The sequence below is a fragment of the Pectinophora gossypiella genome, chromosome 19 (assembly GCF_024362695.1).
Source record: "Pectinophora gossypiella chromosome 19, ilPecGoss1.1, whole genome shotgun sequence".
Lineage (NCBI taxonomy): Eukaryota > Metazoa > Arthropoda > Insecta > Lepidoptera > Gelechiidae > Pectinophora > Pectinophora gossypiella.
Genome location: NC_065422.1, coordinates 5,198,814 through 5,216,326, shown reverse-complemented (window position 1 = coordinate 5,216,326; position 17,513 = coordinate 5,198,814). Strand labels below are relative to the sequence as shown.

The window sequence follows — 17,513 nt, the reverse complement described above, 5'->3', positions numbered from 1 at the left end:
CGGTGAAGTGTGGAGACTTAGTTCAACTTGCAATAGATGGACCTCTGACTACCCCATTGGGATATACTCGTGAGCTTATGTTAGGTTATGATCTGTATTTAATGAGGTAAAAATTGTACATAACTATAAAAAATGCGTCTTTTATTAATTTTTGAGTAGTGTATTATTATATCTTATTATGATCTAAGTGTACATTTTGAAGAATCGTCTATAATGAAGGACTAAATAGCTATAACAATTTTTGTACTTTGTAATTAATGATGAGTCTAAAATTAAGTTAGTTAACGGTATACCACATTGATGAGTTACATACTGATGAAATCTACAGGTTGATCTTCTTCTTCAGTCTGTTTCTCCAGTTATATTTAATTCATCAAAAATATAATTTTATCATCATCATCTCCCACTTTGGTGGAGTCGGCACAACATGTATCCCTCTTCCATTCATTTCTGTTAGTCGTCATCTCGGTACCTACTCACACTTTTCCCACACATATCCTTCTTTACACAATCCATCCACTCTTTCTTGGGTCATCTCCTACCCCTATATCCATCCACATTCATGCTCGTAAAATTCGTCGTTATATGCCTTTCATCCCTCCTCATTACATGCCCATACCATGCTAACCTGGTGTTCCACATTTTCTCAGTGACCGGCGCTACTTTCAGACTTCCTCTAGATGTCGCGTGGTTGGCTCGCAGCAAGCTGCTCGCGTGTTCTGTATTAGTTCGAAGATTTGTATGGCGGCCATCTTGTTTTTTTTTTACCGCGATAGAATTTGACCAAGATAGGTGTCGTGAAATCAAAAAAATTCTAGGTGCTATAGTTTTGCCAGGCCGTAGGTTGTCTCCCTGATGCGGAGCAGTTTTTAAAGATGACGTTCCGATCACACCCCCTATACATCATTTTTACCTTTGAGACATTTTCTGGAAAAACAAAAATTTGTATGGCGGCAATCTTCATTCCTAATCTTGTCCATTCTGGTCACACCACACATCCATCGTATCATTCGCATCTCTGCCATAGTATTCTTCTTTCATCCGTCTCCCTTTGTCGCCCAATACTCGGAACCATACAGCACGACAGGACTTATGACCGTCTTATAAATCTCCCTTTTTAGCTTAAGGGGCTTTCGCGAGTCACATGTTGTCCCTGAGACCTGTCGCTATTTCATCATAAAATATAATTTTATCAAATGTATTTAAATCAATAAGTAAATAAATAGAATATTTATTCATTATCTGGACTGCTTAAACGATCGCGAAGTGCAGAAATCTGTTATTGTTCGAGCCCTAAATCGATAAAAAGAAGAAGAAGAAATATTCTTGATTTATAAAGTTGATTACTCCTTTGCTAATTTATGGTATACTCTACTAAATTATGTTTTCGCTTCTTGGATTTTAACAGTTTTTAACTCTCATGTGATTTTTAATTCACTTAATTGTAGATAATTTATAACCAACACACGTTAAGATCATTTTATATATTAACAAAATTTTAAGTAAGCAAATGTATTTTGTAATCTTATTAAATAATTTTGATGTTTGGGAAGGTAAGTTAGATATTCATAGATGTAATACGGTGTAATTTAATTATAAATATTTTAAATATGAACGAACTATAAAAATGCTACTTTTATAATTTTTGAGTAATGTTTAACTCCAGTTATATCTTATCATGGATCTATTTGTACATTTTGAAAGAAAACACGCACGCCAATAATACATACATACATAGTTAATCACGTTAGATTTTTTAAATTCATATATGTAGTCTAAAATCAAGGTAATTAAGGTTAATAAATTGATGAGTTACATACTGATGAAATCTACAAGTTGATCCTCTTTTTGAGAGTATTTCTCGATCTACATTTTTATTTGATTAATTAATTACCTGGACTATCTGATTTCACCACGGGCCTTTACAGAACGACAGTCTTGCCTTTAAAATAAAAGAAATATCATTTTTTAATGTAATATATTAACCCAATTTACTCATCAGATTTGACTTTTGGTATATTTTGTGTGTGGTTATAATGATTATACAAAATAAATTAAGCCTTTTTTATGTTCTGTGATCAAAGTAATCAAATAGGTATGCACAATATAATGTTTCAGTTACTATAAATAAATATTCTTAATTTGTTTTATAACTAACTCCCTTGTTAATTAATGGTAAGTATACATAATTATTTATTATACTCCGCTTCTCGTGAAATTTAACAGTTTGTAACTCTCATGTGATATATTTTATTGTAAATAAAGTTCATAACCAATACACGAAACAGTCAATCAATATATTAACAACATATTTAGTTAAGCAAATGTAATTCATTATGTTATTAAATGACTTTCATGATTGAGTAGATGAGTTAGATATTAAATTAAAAGGTAAATTTACTATAGGGTTTAACTGTAAATATTTTAAACATTAACCTATGAGTGCCACTTTTAGAATAGTTACGTTTGAAATAAAAGCCTTAGGGCTGAATAAGGTATTTTAGGTTACATATGCATGCATTAGGTACTCTAAAATTAGAATTACCATTGACATTGATATTAACGTTCAATCTTAACGTAAGGGAAAATTTACATTAACAATTTTGTAATAAAATTCAACTAAATTACCTAACTAATTTAATTAATTACGAAAATAACTCGTGATAAGCGCGAATTTCAAACATTATAATAGCAAATTAAAATGAAAATTATGATATTTTTCTAAAAGACAGAAACGAGTACGATTAAGAATTATTGATTGATTGATTAGGTCCTAATTCAAAATTTAAATCAACTTTTAATCATCTACGTCGTAGATTATTACGTTTTCGTAGATTCTACGAAAACGTAATTACAAATACATACATTGATAACAATCTCTAAACAAGTTATGAAGTACCGTTAAAAAATCCATTTAAAAATTTGTTATACAGAAAGTACAAAAGTCGTACCTACCTACTCATCTAATCATACAGCAGTTAATTTTTCAAAAAAGCTTCCTTTTTTTAATTTTTAGTATATTACTACATAATAATACCTACGTGTTATAGATATAAGGAAAAGTATGAAATACGTTAGATTTTAACCAAATACATTATAAATGTCTGTATCTCAATTTTACACTACATCCGATCTGAATCCGGATAATTACGGATAGTAGAAACTTACTTAAAGATATCGGATGTAGTGCTATACAAATAGTACTAGCCTACGATCACATCGGATCCGTCCGATTCGGATCGGATATACGAAAACACCCTTGCAGTGTCATCAAGATAAGGTATTCTTCATGTTACGTCTCATCTTCAGTTGAATTTACCGGTACCTACATACATACATAATAATATATAATTTTATTATCGTGGATTTGGGGAGCCTACAAATTAAAAAAAAACACATACACATACATAAACTCACGCCTATTTCCCACCGGGGTAAGCAGAGGCTATAGAATTCCATTTGCTTCGATCCTGACACACTTCTCTTGCTTCCTCCACATTCATCAATCGCTTCATACACGCACGTCGGTTTAGAGTAGATCCTATTATACCTTTTCTAAGGACATCTCCAATTTGGTCATCGTACGTCCTAAAAAAAATAATGAAAAATGAATAAAAGAAAACATAATTATATATAATAAATTAATCGAACTACCCTCGAATTCTCTCCGTGACCCCTGTACATTAACTAACTTTCCGCATCTTTGGCCACGTTGTATTCATACAAACTTTCATCCTCTTCCTTTAAGACCTTATTGAATTAATATAAATCCCTTCTTAGTGCACACTTTGGTCATAAAACAAACCATTATCATAGAATAAGAAATAATACTCCGTATGGAACGGCAGTTCTCCGCTCCCCACCAGCGGCTAAGCTAGGTTTACCTCACCCCCGTCGGTCTGACTTTAGTCTTCAATAGTGTGGGCGTCAGACGTCACACACACAGATGCACGCGTGTACGATAACGTCAATGTGTAGTGTCTGTGTTAAACGATGTGTTTTGTATGAAGTGTCGGGGGTGTCCCATTGTGCAAAATTTTATACCTCTAGACCCAGTTTGTTAATTTTTGAATCAAATCAATATAGGTACTTTATTACTTATAAATAGATGAGATTTACAAAAGAATACCTTGTCCTTAATATTATCTAAGTTAATCACATAAGTTAATTACGTAATATATTATATCTACCTATTTCGATGTTTTATTGAAAATTAAATGTCTGTATTTGAATATTTTATTAATAATATATACTTCTCATCAAAACAATCGAAATATTTCGCAAGTTAATATTTCATTAAGGATTTTCAGAAAAATATTAAATACGAGTTTTAGGAATAAACATAACTTACCCCTAATTTTGCCTTATCTTAGTCGGGTAGGTATACAAAATGACATTATACCTACAAAGGTTTTAATTTCTTTTAATGTTAATGTTGCAAATTAAAGTTTAGAATTTAATTAAACTCGTGTTTTGTTGAAGTAAAATTCGGAAGTATTTCAATTTTTTTGATGAGAATTAACTATATTTATAAATTATTAATTTAGCCTAAGGCTTGTAATGATTTTATTAAAATATTAATGTAAGTGCCATGATCTTCATATGTATGTGTTATTTTATTTGAAATAAAAATTTATTTGTAAACTAACTGTTGTTTTACTACTTACTAAAACTTGTACATTCAAAACGATTAAATACATTTTAACCATCGAGAACGAGAATTACGGAAAATCATAGGATTCACCAAAAGATGATGGTGAAAGCCCGAATCATTCTTCAATGAGCTTTATTCTTCAGCACCTCATCGCCTTTCCTATACGTTTATCCTTTTCTGTTACTCAGAATCGTCATTTGCTAGAGCGAGTGAGAGCAACCACACTCGGCAGAATCGAAGCGATAGCGTACTGCAGCAAGCTACCCTATAGTGTGCTCACAGATGTCCTTCGCCCATAATCATTCATTTCCGACTATTAGGGGCAGGCAAAAGTAGGATTTACCCATAGATTTACTACTACGGTAGATTGATTGAACATCAGCGCTCAAAAAGTGGGACGCAAAATTACTGTTAATATAGCGAAATTGACAGTAGGTACTTAACCTCAGTGTGCGATTAGGCGCCGAACTGGCAACACGGGGAAGTGTGTGGTAAAAACTTGCAAAAATAGAAGCTCAAAGCAAAAAAAGAAGGATGAAACACCATATTTCTAATAAGTAATGACATTGTGCATATTATTATAGTATAAACATTTTAATTTTCGCAGTAAAACTCACCAAAATTATTATTTTAGTTTAAAATTCACTAAAGCAAGTACTCCCGGTCAATCCGAGTCGCAGTTTAACCCGACCTCGTTACGAAGCACCACGACTTAATTTAATTTGACAAGATTTTAACGAATGTGTATACCGCTGTGTACAAATGTACTTATAGCTAAACAAGCGCCAAGTTTTTGCCGCATTTTTGTATCAAGCGCTGTATCTACGGTAAATCCATTGATTTACCACTGAGCCATGATAAAAGCTAACATGATCACTCACGCGCGATACAGGCATAGCATGCTTCAAGTGCGGTTACACTACGTGATCTAACCTGCACGTGTAAAATATTATTACAAATAAATATTTGCCTAAACGGAAATACTTCCTGCAATTAATTTGTTTCTACTATTAGCGGAGAGATTTTTACAGTCATTGAACGAGTTGAGAGGTACAAAGGTCAAAGAACCACCCATTTTGTAACGAGATTTCTAAGTCACGTGTTCACAATGTTTTCTATGCTGTACCTATGTAACTACCTATGTAATAACTAATAAGTCTTGCTCGGTGTGTTTAATTAAAATCAAAACGTGACGAACTTCAAACAAAAGTTAAGTTATTTAAAATTTGCTATCACAGATCATAGAAACAGGATATTCAGCACTAAATTATACGAGTCTCCATGTCGCCTGTCGCCGCCATTTACCCACCGTTCGTTGCGTAGTAACACAAGCGCTAGTTGTGTTTGCGCGATACCAAAGAAACAATGAATGATGTGGAAGGTTTTATAATGCGATCGTCGTGTGGGTCAGGATGGCGATAAATGGTGATGATTTCTATACGAGAGGAATGTACAAGCAATGTACTGAATGTACCTAAAATTAAAAGCTATGTACCTTTTTGGAACAAAAGTTATTTCAAGAAATAAGTGAGCCGCTAACCTGACTGTCAGAATGGCGAGTGTATTCTTAAATCTTAGCACATTACTAACAATTCAAGATTGTTATTAGTATAACAGCAATGTACGAGTAAGTATAGTACGTATAGAAACCATCACCATTTCTAACCATACACCCGCTATCCTGATCCACACCGACCGTCGCCTCATGTAATATTCTCGTTTTGTGCATATTTCGGTTTCAACGGCTATGCTCCCGCGGCATCTCTATTCTATAAGAACTTGAAGGTTGCTACGGTTTTCGATTCGACTCCAAGAAGTTAATGCTAAGAGTCGTTCACAAAATATTGTGTATCTTATTTGTTTTCCGCTTAGATCTTTTACATGCTTCGGAGGGCACGCCCTCTATTATGAGACTTTGTCAACGTCAATTGGTCAAAGTTCAATAGCTTTGAGTAACCTACCTAACTAGCTCATTATGGTATAATTAATTATATTAAATTTAATTAATTCCATGTTCCTTTTCACAGTTTAATTTCAAAAAGAATTCTTTTTTTAATTAAAATGGGGTTGCTCTTGACTTCGTTCTTCCACGAGGAAAAGAAGAGATCGACGTTGGAACGAGCTTACCCAGAAAATGTCACCCGTAATTTAAAGGACCCTACGTTATAAGATTCAGGAAACACCGACGCCGGCAGCCCATTCCATTGCTTGGCTATGCGCATTATGAAGGATGAAGCGAAGCGCTTGGTGCGGATTAGTGGTATGTCAACCAAGTAAGGATGGTAACCGGCCGTACGTCTGGATGTCCTCAGATGGAATGGACTAGGTGGAATGAGCTGATGGAGCTCCTGTGCACACTCCCCGAAGTACAATCTGTAAAAAACCGACAGACAGGCGACTTTACGGCGGTGGTCTAGGCTATGCAGTTTGGCTTCCACCAGCTTCATGTTAAATTCCAAGTTCTAAACCACTAAGCGCTAACTAATGTTTTGTAAAATAACAAAACCTTTTCTTAATCGACTTCCAAAAAGAAGAAGGTTATCAATTTGACTCGTTTCTATTTAATATTGTTGGAATTGCACCATATTCGTATGTTATGTTAGTTTATGTAGGCTTCTAAACACGCGTGCCAAATTTTTCTTCTAAAAAGTTACTGACATGAAAAGGCTGCCTATTTTGTACTGCGAATAACCTATAAATTAAGTTAGTTGCGCTCTATCCAACTATAGGAATTTCCACTGGGAAAAGTAGAGGGAAATATTCCAAGTACCTATTCTTCAAGTGATATTTGCCGGCTGTGTATACTGATAGATATAACTCGCCAGCTACATAGGTATTCTGAAAAATATTTGTAGTATTTCATATAGATAACAGATCGGGGGCTAAAAAGCCACTTACCTAGAAGCAATTCATACAAAAAGCAATATTGCAATTTGACATTTGCGCAAAAAATAAGCGTTCAATGTCAAGAAATGTCGAATAGCAATATTGCTTTTTGGATGTATTGATTTTTTAACCAATCTGCACGACAAACTGTTAACAAACCCTGAAGGAAGATAGAACATTCAATATATAATAACTTATATCGACATCTAACTTCTACCGCGCATTGAAGATATTGTAAACCGTTATCTGTATTGAAATATAGGCACTAATTGGGCAGTTCCCTTGACCTGGTTTTATCAACTCTGAAACATTCGCGGGCTAGCGCACAATAACTTCAAAGTTTCATCGCAATTGGTTTAATGGTCCAGGAACGTATGGACAAATAAACATTTATTTTATAGATTTTATATGTAGTTAGGTACTATGGTATAGCACCTACTTTTACATTCGTAGGTGATCTACCTCTGTCTAAACATTGTAAATACTGAAGTGTAGTAGTTACCGATAACCTACTTTCACCTAGCTAGTTAAAATAACCTACCAGTAGTGTCTAGTAGTTCGGTTTTGAAATAGACTACACTAGGCGCCGTCCTACTCGCGTCAGACAGAGTACTGCGGGGCGGAAGGCACGAGGGAGCCCTATTTTTCCCTAAAATGTAGCATGGAGAATGCTACACCGACAAAAGCGTGGCTCTTAAATTAGTGATGTGAGTTTCGAGTTAAAGTAAGGAGTTATTCTAAAGTCGTTGTTGGCAAGGGAATTAATAGGCCAATCAAACTTTGTTAGGGAGACAGCTCCGGAGTTGGTATCAAACCATAACACGATAGACTTGTGTGCAAGGGAGCTAGTCATATTATTAATCAACAAGGTTACTTTAACCGCTCTATACTGCCTTTGCGGTTCTGTGGCTTATGGGTTCGTCTCTCAAACGGGGAGTCTCGGTTCAATACCTCTGAGAGTTGCACCAATGAGTAATTTGGGGGCACGGCAGTGCCCCCGCCAAGACGAGCAAAGTATGTAAAATGTATGTAAAGAACAATTTATAATCTCACACTGCTCTAATGTTTTCAATCGTGAATAGAAATGAACTGGACTTAACTGGTCAATTTACGAAGAACTCAGGTCATTATGAGACACTACGGTCAACGTCAATTTTACTTCTACGTAAATGATTGATTTAAGTTGTTGGAGATACAGCTACAAAAAAATAACCTTAATTGCCTCAACTGAGAACCGAACGCAGAACCTCTGGATCGAGAACCGCTCAAACCACAAAGTCACAAACAGTCGGCTTAAAATGTAAGCAATATTGTTAATCAAATATCCTTAAAGCATCCTCGTTAGATTCTCTTGTAAACAATTTAACCTTGTAAGTAGGTAATAAATTAAGAATCCTTTGGAGATGAAGTACCCTCGTTTGTGAAGCATTCGTATTTCCGGTTCCTGCCACAAACATACTGACAATAACTAAGGAACGTGATTAGAATTAAACAGTAAGTCTGACAAACGTGACCTAATTGGGACAACTTTTAGGTAAAAAAAGATGAGAAGGGAGAGAGCTCCCTTCTTTCCTTTTTTTTTCTTTTTCTTTGTGTCTTTCTTAGAGATAAGCTTACCTGTAGGTACTGTCTGTTTTCTTTGTATGTTTCTTTCTGTTCTGGACAAGTAAGTAATGGGGTTATCGAAGCTAATTATCTTATACAAATTCATAACATTCTTTTTTGAAGTCGGTTTATAAAAATACAAAGAGAAGGTGCTTACTACAATGTAGGGTAACTTACTCTTTATAATATCTCGTAAATAACAAAAGTTTGAAGTACGTTTACAAACTTTTTAAAGCTGTTAAGGTCCTTCTACTTACTTACGGTTAACCTCTACTTAGGTTTACTTGGTGATATTATGATAAGTAATATACTTATTTATGGAGGACGTCCACAATAACGATCATCATCTCTAGCATTATCCCGTTTTTCACAGGGTCCGCTTACCTAACCTGAAGATTTGACAGGTTCGGTTTTTTACAGAAGCGACTGTCTGTTTGACCTAACAAACCGCGAAGAGAAAACCAGCCCAATACAGGTTAGGTCACATACCTCCGAAATGTATTTCGGGAATGTGGGTTTCCTCACTATGTTTTCACCACGTGATAATCATTTATGTTCATTAATTCGAAAACAAATTCAACGTACATTAGTTTAGGTCTGTGGTGGGATTCGATCCTGCGACTTCAAAGTGAGAGGCAAGCGTTCTACCAACTGGGCTACCACGGCTCTCATTTTTTTACGTGACTTATTGTAGATTTGCCGCAGATGGCATTAACTACTTGGCCGGACAAATGGCGAGCGCTGAAGGCTCGTACAACGTTTAAGACAAAAGACTTGAGGGTGCCCTGTTGGGCGCGAACTTCGGCTCAGGGCGTCGTCTGAGAGGAAAAATATTTGAAAGAATTAATCGACCCTAGCGGGTTGATAGCGATAAGTGCTGATCGAGGGAAATCGTCGACCACGCCGGCGGGGTCGGTATCGGAGTCCTGAAGTACGGCTCTTATATCACAATAACCTTTTTTTACATAGATTTAGTATATTGCAATAAGTAGATCTGTGTAAAAAGGTTATTAGGTCACCAAGCGATATGTACACTTTGTAAATGGTATAAAGTGGAAATTGGCCATCACCACGACTTCCTTCGGTTTGTGGATGAAGGCGGCGGAGCGCAACGCAACAGATTATAAATTAGGTATTGGCTTTCCACCCACATCTTTAATCGCGAGGACTTTAGTCAGCACTAAATCACTGATTACTTACTACGTATAAAGTCTGTTTTTAAAAGCCTCAAGTCCATCCATAGTAAACCATTTCATCGGCACGTGAATACTATAACACATAAGTTCACATAACATAAGCTCATGACTATACAGGGTGTTAGTGACATCGTAACGAAAACTTTGAGGGATGATTCAGACCATGATTCTGAGTTGATATCAAGTGGAATTTTCCGTCGCAAAAGTATGGAAATGTAAATTATTTGATAAAATTAAAAAATAAATCATGAATTTCGCGACGGAAAATTCCTTAAATTAAATTAACTTAACTCAGAATCATCGTCTGAATCATTCCCCTGAGTATTTGTTACGATGTCACTAATACCCTGTATTATACCAATTGGGTTAGTCAGAGGTACTAACTACCCACACCTCACCGAGCTTTCTGTTAGATCGACGTGATATTATGGGTTCTCTATTTTAACGCATAAAAGTTTATGTAATAATTTACCATGGCATAATGTTACTTGTCCTATTATTAGTTACGCATAGTATTAATTTGTCATAACTTTTTAAGCATAAATTTGAAACTCATAACTACTATAAGCATAATAATTAATGGCAATAATGATATATAAGCATAATTATTATAAGCATATAAACTATACTCCGAATGAGAAAAGCTTTGGCACAACTTTGACCATTTAGGCTGCATTTGGTTCATGATTGTGACTTGTTTGTGTTTTATATTTTTTGACTCTATTTCATGCTGTTGGTCATCATTCAGTATACTTTTTGTGTGTAAGATAAACATGCTGGCGGCGTAGGGGTGGCCCAAGGGCCACCCCCGCCGCACCCTAACCTACTGTTATGCCTTGTAAAAATTATGACAAAACACTATTATTCTAAAAAAAATTATGGATACCTATTTATATGCGAATCAAATTTATACCAACAAATATTAGTCCAAAAATAAGTTATACCTAACAAACCAGTATTCTTAGATGTTATTATGGGAAAGTACTATTATGCTTAAAAACGTTATGCAAAAAGTATTATGATAATTAAAATTATGACAAAACCATTTATGCATTTTAAGAGAATCCCGATATTATGTAGCGAACCCGCCGTCTATAATGGTCGAACCAACTGTGTTAGTGATAATAACTCATTGGTGCAACTCCTGGACCGGGGGTTTTGGGAGTTGTCCTTTCGGGAAGTAGACGTTTTGGGAAAGTGGACGATTTGGGAGAGTGGTCATTTTGGGAGTTGCCGTTTTGGGAAGTAGACGATTTGGGACAGTGGTCTTTTTGGGAAGTAGACATTTTGGACCTAAAGGGTAACCGGCACTCCCCGTTTGAGGACCAAACCGGTGTACCACAGGACTCAGTCAACATCATATACTTAGATATAAACAGTGAGTAAATGAAATAGTAATGTAACAAATACGCATTCATAGAAAATGTTAGTAGATAATTATTATCTCCTTCTATCGTGTGACTTTTGAGATGGATTACCAACCTCATCTATCCTAGTTATTATTGAGCCGCCAACGGCCCCTAACATGGCTCATGTAACGACTACTTACTTGCATCCGTAAGTAGTAACCGGAACCAACGGCTTAACGTGTCTTCCGCACGGATCATCTTACTTTCGGACAATCAGGTGATCAGCCTGCAATGTCCTAACCAAATTAGGGATCACAAAGTAACTTTTGTGATATTTCCCTAACGGGATTCAAACACTGGACGACAGAGGCCATTATTACTAGGTCATCATTATCATCATCATCAGCCCATTGATGTCTCCACTGCTGGGGCACGAGCCTTCCCTATGGATGGATAGGGAGATCGGACCTTAAACCATCACGCGGGCCCAGTGCGGATTGATGGTTATTAACGACTGCTACTGCAGCCGGGACCAACGGCTTAACGTGCCTTCCGAAGCACGGAGGAGCTCGAGATGAAAACTTTTTTTGTGGTCACCCATCCTATGACCGGCCTTTGTGAAAGTTGCTTAACTTCAACAATCGCAGACCGAGCGCGTTTACCGCTGCGCCACCGAGCTCCTCACTTATTACTAGGTCATTGGTAATTATTATGAATGTGAACCTACTGTTATAGTCTGGAACATTACCACGTCGCACCCCGATTTGTTCCAAATTTAGTTTATATTAGAAGGTCCTAAACAAATACCCTTAATATACAGGGTGTTAGTGACATCGTAACGAAAACTTTGAGGGATGATTGAGACCATGATTCTGAGATGATATCAAGTGGAAAGTATGGAACAGAAAATAACTTAAAAAAAAAACGAAAATTTTCATGAATTTTCCGACTGAAAATTCCACTTGATATCAACTCAGAATCATGGTCTGAATCATCCCCCTCAGTATTCGTTACGGTGTCACTAACACCCATACCTACTTGTATGGCTACAGTATGTACTTGTGCGGGGTGTAAGTGACATCGTAACGAATACTGAGGGGGATGATTCAGCTGATTATTCTGAGTTAATATCAAGTGGATTTTTTTCATCGCAAAAGTATAGAATTGAAAATAATTTAAAAAAACTAAAAAAAAAACATGAATTTTGCGACGGAAAATTCCACTTGATATGAACTCAGAATCATGGTCTGAATCATCCCCCTCAGTATTCGTTACGATGTCTCTAACACCCTGTATTCTTATCCTTAAGGAGGTCTGAAATTCATATCAAAAAAATTGTGTTCTATACCAAGTTTTGTTTTTCTCGTAAGTGCTTATTCTTTATGTTATATAAAGTAGGTAGGTAGGTATACAGGGTGTTAGTGACATCGTAACGAAAACTGATTGATAATTCAGGCCATGATTTTGAGTTGATATGAAGTGGAATTTTCCGTCGCAAAAGTATGGAATAATAAATAAAATACATAAATATGGAAAAATCCACTTGATATCAACTTAGGATCATGGTCTGAATCATCCCCCTCAGTATTTGTCACGATGTCACTAACTCCCTATCTACTCGTACTTGTATACGTACTTGTACAGGGTGTAAGAGACATCGTAACAAATACTGAGGGGGATGAGTTAGCTTATTATTCTGAGTTAATATCAAGTGGAATTTTCCATCGCAAACGTATAGAATTTAAAAAAAATACAAAAGTATACATGAATTTTGCGACGTAAAATTCCACTTGATATTAACTCCGAATCATGGTCTGAATCATCCCCGTCAGTATTCGTTACGATGTCTCTAACATCCTGTATAAGTACCTAATGTGCGAAGAATTAATTTGTATTCTATGTTTAGGCTTCTTGGAAGGTCTATTCTACTCGCTCGTTTTTCATCCAACTTTGTTATATTACTTATGGTTGAAATTGCTTAATAAATATTTATATGAGTTTGTTAAGCCGTTGGTCCCGGTTACTACTTGCTGATGTAAGTAAGTAGTCGTTACCTGGAGCCATGTCAGGGGCCTATGGCGTCTCAATAGTAACCCTGACACCAGGGGTGATGAGGTTGGTACTCCATCTCGCAACCCACACGATAGAAGAAGAAGAAGTTTGTTAGTCTAGGTGGGTTTCTAAACACGTGGGCCAATGAACAGTGTTATCGACTTATAGTGTATGGAAGTGAGGAACTGTAATCTTCGACCTCATCGTCACTTACCATCAGGTGAGATGCCAACTGCCTTGTGGTTAAACTTTGGGCTCCCAATCCGGAGGTTCCAGGTTCGAGACCCTGTGAACAAATTAACTTCATCTAAACCATAACATGTTCTGAAAGTATTGTTAATGGGAGGATTGTACGTACGACAGAGAAAAGTATGTAGAATTATAGTTGCAATAAAATAATTATTTCATTCAATTAATAAATTTAATTTTTTCATTCAAATAATTTACTTTTTGGGTAAAGAGTAAATAAAACCACATTTCTTTACCTAGATTAAACATACCGTGTCTATTGCAAGGTTTTAATCAAACCAAAATCAAATCAAATCAAATATACTTTATTGCATAGAACTAAAATTTCAACAATCAGACAAAACACATGAATACAGTACAATTTGGGCGGCCTTATTGCTCTAGAGCAATTTCTTCCAGGCAACCAACAAAAGGAAACAAACATTTACAACTTGGATGCGGGATGGTGCAACAAAAAAAAATACCTAAAAGTAAAACTAAAGTTAATATAAAAAAATACTCTATACTATACGTACATATATTAATAAATACTCAATATAATGTAATCCATATATAATAAAAATATACCTAACCATAATCTGAGAAAACTATAATAATAAATAATAATAGACTATACACACACATACAGGTATTGAAATAAATAAAATACATCATACATAATAGTAATATCCTAAGAATATCCGCATAAGGATTCAAAATGAGCTCGCAACTGGTTTTTGAAGCTCTGAAGAGAGTTAGCGTATTTGCGGTTTTACCGTATTCGCTTGAAATTGGATGATTGATTTGATTTGATTTGATTTTGATTTGATGTGATTTTTGTTAACAAATCGTATGAAAAATTATACGTAAGCTCGTTGTCTACGTTTCGGCGACAATAGATGGCCTAAGTGTAGCCGTAAGTGTAGATCGAAATTATTATTTTTGTCTTAGACTAAGCTAAATGAGCTCTACACCTGTAAACCTGTCTGAAAGTCTAGAGAACCTATAACATAAATAGCGTATACACGTCCCACTGCTGGGCACAGGCCTCCCCTCAATCAACCGGAGGGGGTATGGAGCATACTCCACCACACTGCTCCACTGCGGGTTGGTGGAGGTGTTTTTACGCCTAATAGCCGGGACCAACGGCTTAACGTGCCCGCCGAAGCACGGAATCATCTTACTTTTCGGACAATCAGGTGATTCAAGCCTGAAAAGCCCTTAACAAACAAATGACAGTCTCACAAAGTGATTTCGACAATGTCCCCGTCGGGAATCGAACCCGGACCTCCAGACCGTGAGCCTAGCGCTCTAACCACTAGACCACGGAGGCTGTTAAGAGAACCTATAAATAATAAAAAATATTATAAACCCTTCCTATTTTCTTGCTATAGGAACCAAACGGGATCCCTGCACCCTTAAAAATCCTTTGTGCTATATAATATAACCTTTTGTGCTTTTACGTTTTTCTTCTTAGTATGAAATGCAAATGAAATGTCTGTGCGTTTTTCTCTACCATAGATCATCGATTAAACTGTCATATTGCCGTCATACTTTATCTGACGCTACTTGCCTTTTTATAATTTATATTTTATAGATGGATTTTGAACATTTTTATTAACAACAATATTTTTTATAGCGTAAAACACAAACTGTTTCAGTGCTTTTTCAAGATTGTTATAATTGGGTACATATAAAAATACAAGTACTTATATCAGACGAGTATAATTAATAAAATCTATAACGATGTCTTTGGGATTTCTACCTCACGTATCAAACTGCTGCTTCTGTGTGAAGAATTTGAAGATTGCTGGATTTTTAATAGGAGCATTTTCTATTGTAAGTTAGTAGTTGAGCTTGCTATTGCTATATATATTGTATAGAGCCGTGATCATATACTTGGATTCCTGATGGCTTATGCAGAGCCATAAGTAGGTATTTACCTGGAGAAACCTTTTGATAGTATTGCCGCTCGATAGTTTTCGATCGAACTATCGATAGTTTACCAAAAAACGATAGTACCGATAATTACTCGATAGTATCGACTCTATCGATAGTATCGATTGTTATTTTTTAGCGATACTATTGATAAGTAACGATACTATCGATAATTTTTCATCTTGTAACTATCGATAGTATCGATACTATCGTTGCTTATCAATAGTATCGCCAAAAATGAGCTATCGATAGTATCGATACTATCGATAGGCCTATCGGTTGGGTAGATGATTTTGGCTGTTTACTATCGATAGTAAAACTATCGATTTTTCGGCAACACTTCGGTGTATGTGCGTTTGTTAGACAGACAGGACTTAAAGATTACACCATACAGCCATACCATTCTTCTCTTTGGTATAAGCACATTTGTTTACACATAAAGTATCTATTCTATGTGTTTACTGATTTCTAAAGTCCTGCCGTAGCATACTGTTTTCATAATCAAAAAAAAAAACTAGAGCTTTCTTTTGATAAATTGCTGACTTCGCCCAGGACATTAAGAGGGTGCGCAGACATTTGCATGCGGGCCGCTCGCATTCTTCCTAAGATATGGTACTTGGGAAACCGTCTATTTAGCCTACTTTATAGCAGTACTTACAAATTTTGTTACTGAGTGAATAAGAATTGTGAAATGGTTCATAATATTATGCCGGGAGTATGGTTCCTGCCTCTACCATTATTTGACATTAAGTTTTAGAGGAGCTCGGTAGCGCAACGGTTAACGCGCTCGGTCTGCGATTGTTAAAGTTAAGCAACTTTCGCGAAGGCCGGTCGTAGGATGGGTGACCACAAAAAAAAAGTTTTCATCTCGAGCTCCTCCGTGCTTCGGATGGCACGTTAAGCCGTTGGTCCCGGCTGCATTAGCAGTCGTTAATAGCCATCAATCCACACTGGGCCCGCGTGATGGTTTAAGGTCCGATCTCCCTATCCATCCATAGGGAAGGCCCGTGCCCCAGCAGTGGGGATGTTAATGGGCTGATGATGATGATGATGATGATGATGAAGTTTTTGCAAGACGTTTATCTATGTAACATGCTCTTCGACTTTTGGTCAAATCCTCGATATGTTTCACGCTGGCGCGCCTAACAAAATGGAGTGCATCTCGGCAAAATATTTTGATATAAAATTATGCCAAGACGAAATAATATTGATCACAATGTCTAAAAGTTATCAGATCTCATGTAGAACCAAGCGTCTAACTATACCCACCAACACACGTAACAAACTACAAAAAATATAGAGCAAGATATATTTAATTTATTTTCCCGAAATGCTCAAAAATGCTCAAACTTTAACATACATACATACATAAACTCACGCCTATTTCCCACCGGGGTAAGCAGAGACTATAGAATTCCATTTGCTTTGATCCTAAAACACTTCTCTTGCTTCCTCCACATTCGTCAATCGCTCCATACACGCACGTCGGTTCAGAGTAGATCGTATCAAACTTTTTCTAAGGACATCTCTAATTTGGTCAATGTAAGTCCTTCTAGGTCTTCCTCTGCCAGCCCTACCATCAACTTTCGCGTTAATTCTATTCTA

At 36.1% G+C, this 17,513-nt stretch overlaps 1 long non-coding RNA gene across 1 annotated transcript in view; it reads left to right on the top strand.

The window, feature by feature from the left end:
• The first annotated feature begins 9,494 nt into the window (after positions 1 to 9,494).
• The window catches only part of LOC126375612 (uncharacterized), a 180,656-nt gene continuing 172,637 nt past the window's right edge, over positions 9,495 to 17,513 (top strand). The window contains exon 1 of the long non-coding RNA XR_007567623.1: positions 9,495 to 9,549. This is a non-coding gene — a long non-coding RNA (uncharacterized LOC126375612). The remainder of the gene's footprint in view (positions 9,550 to 17,513) is intronic.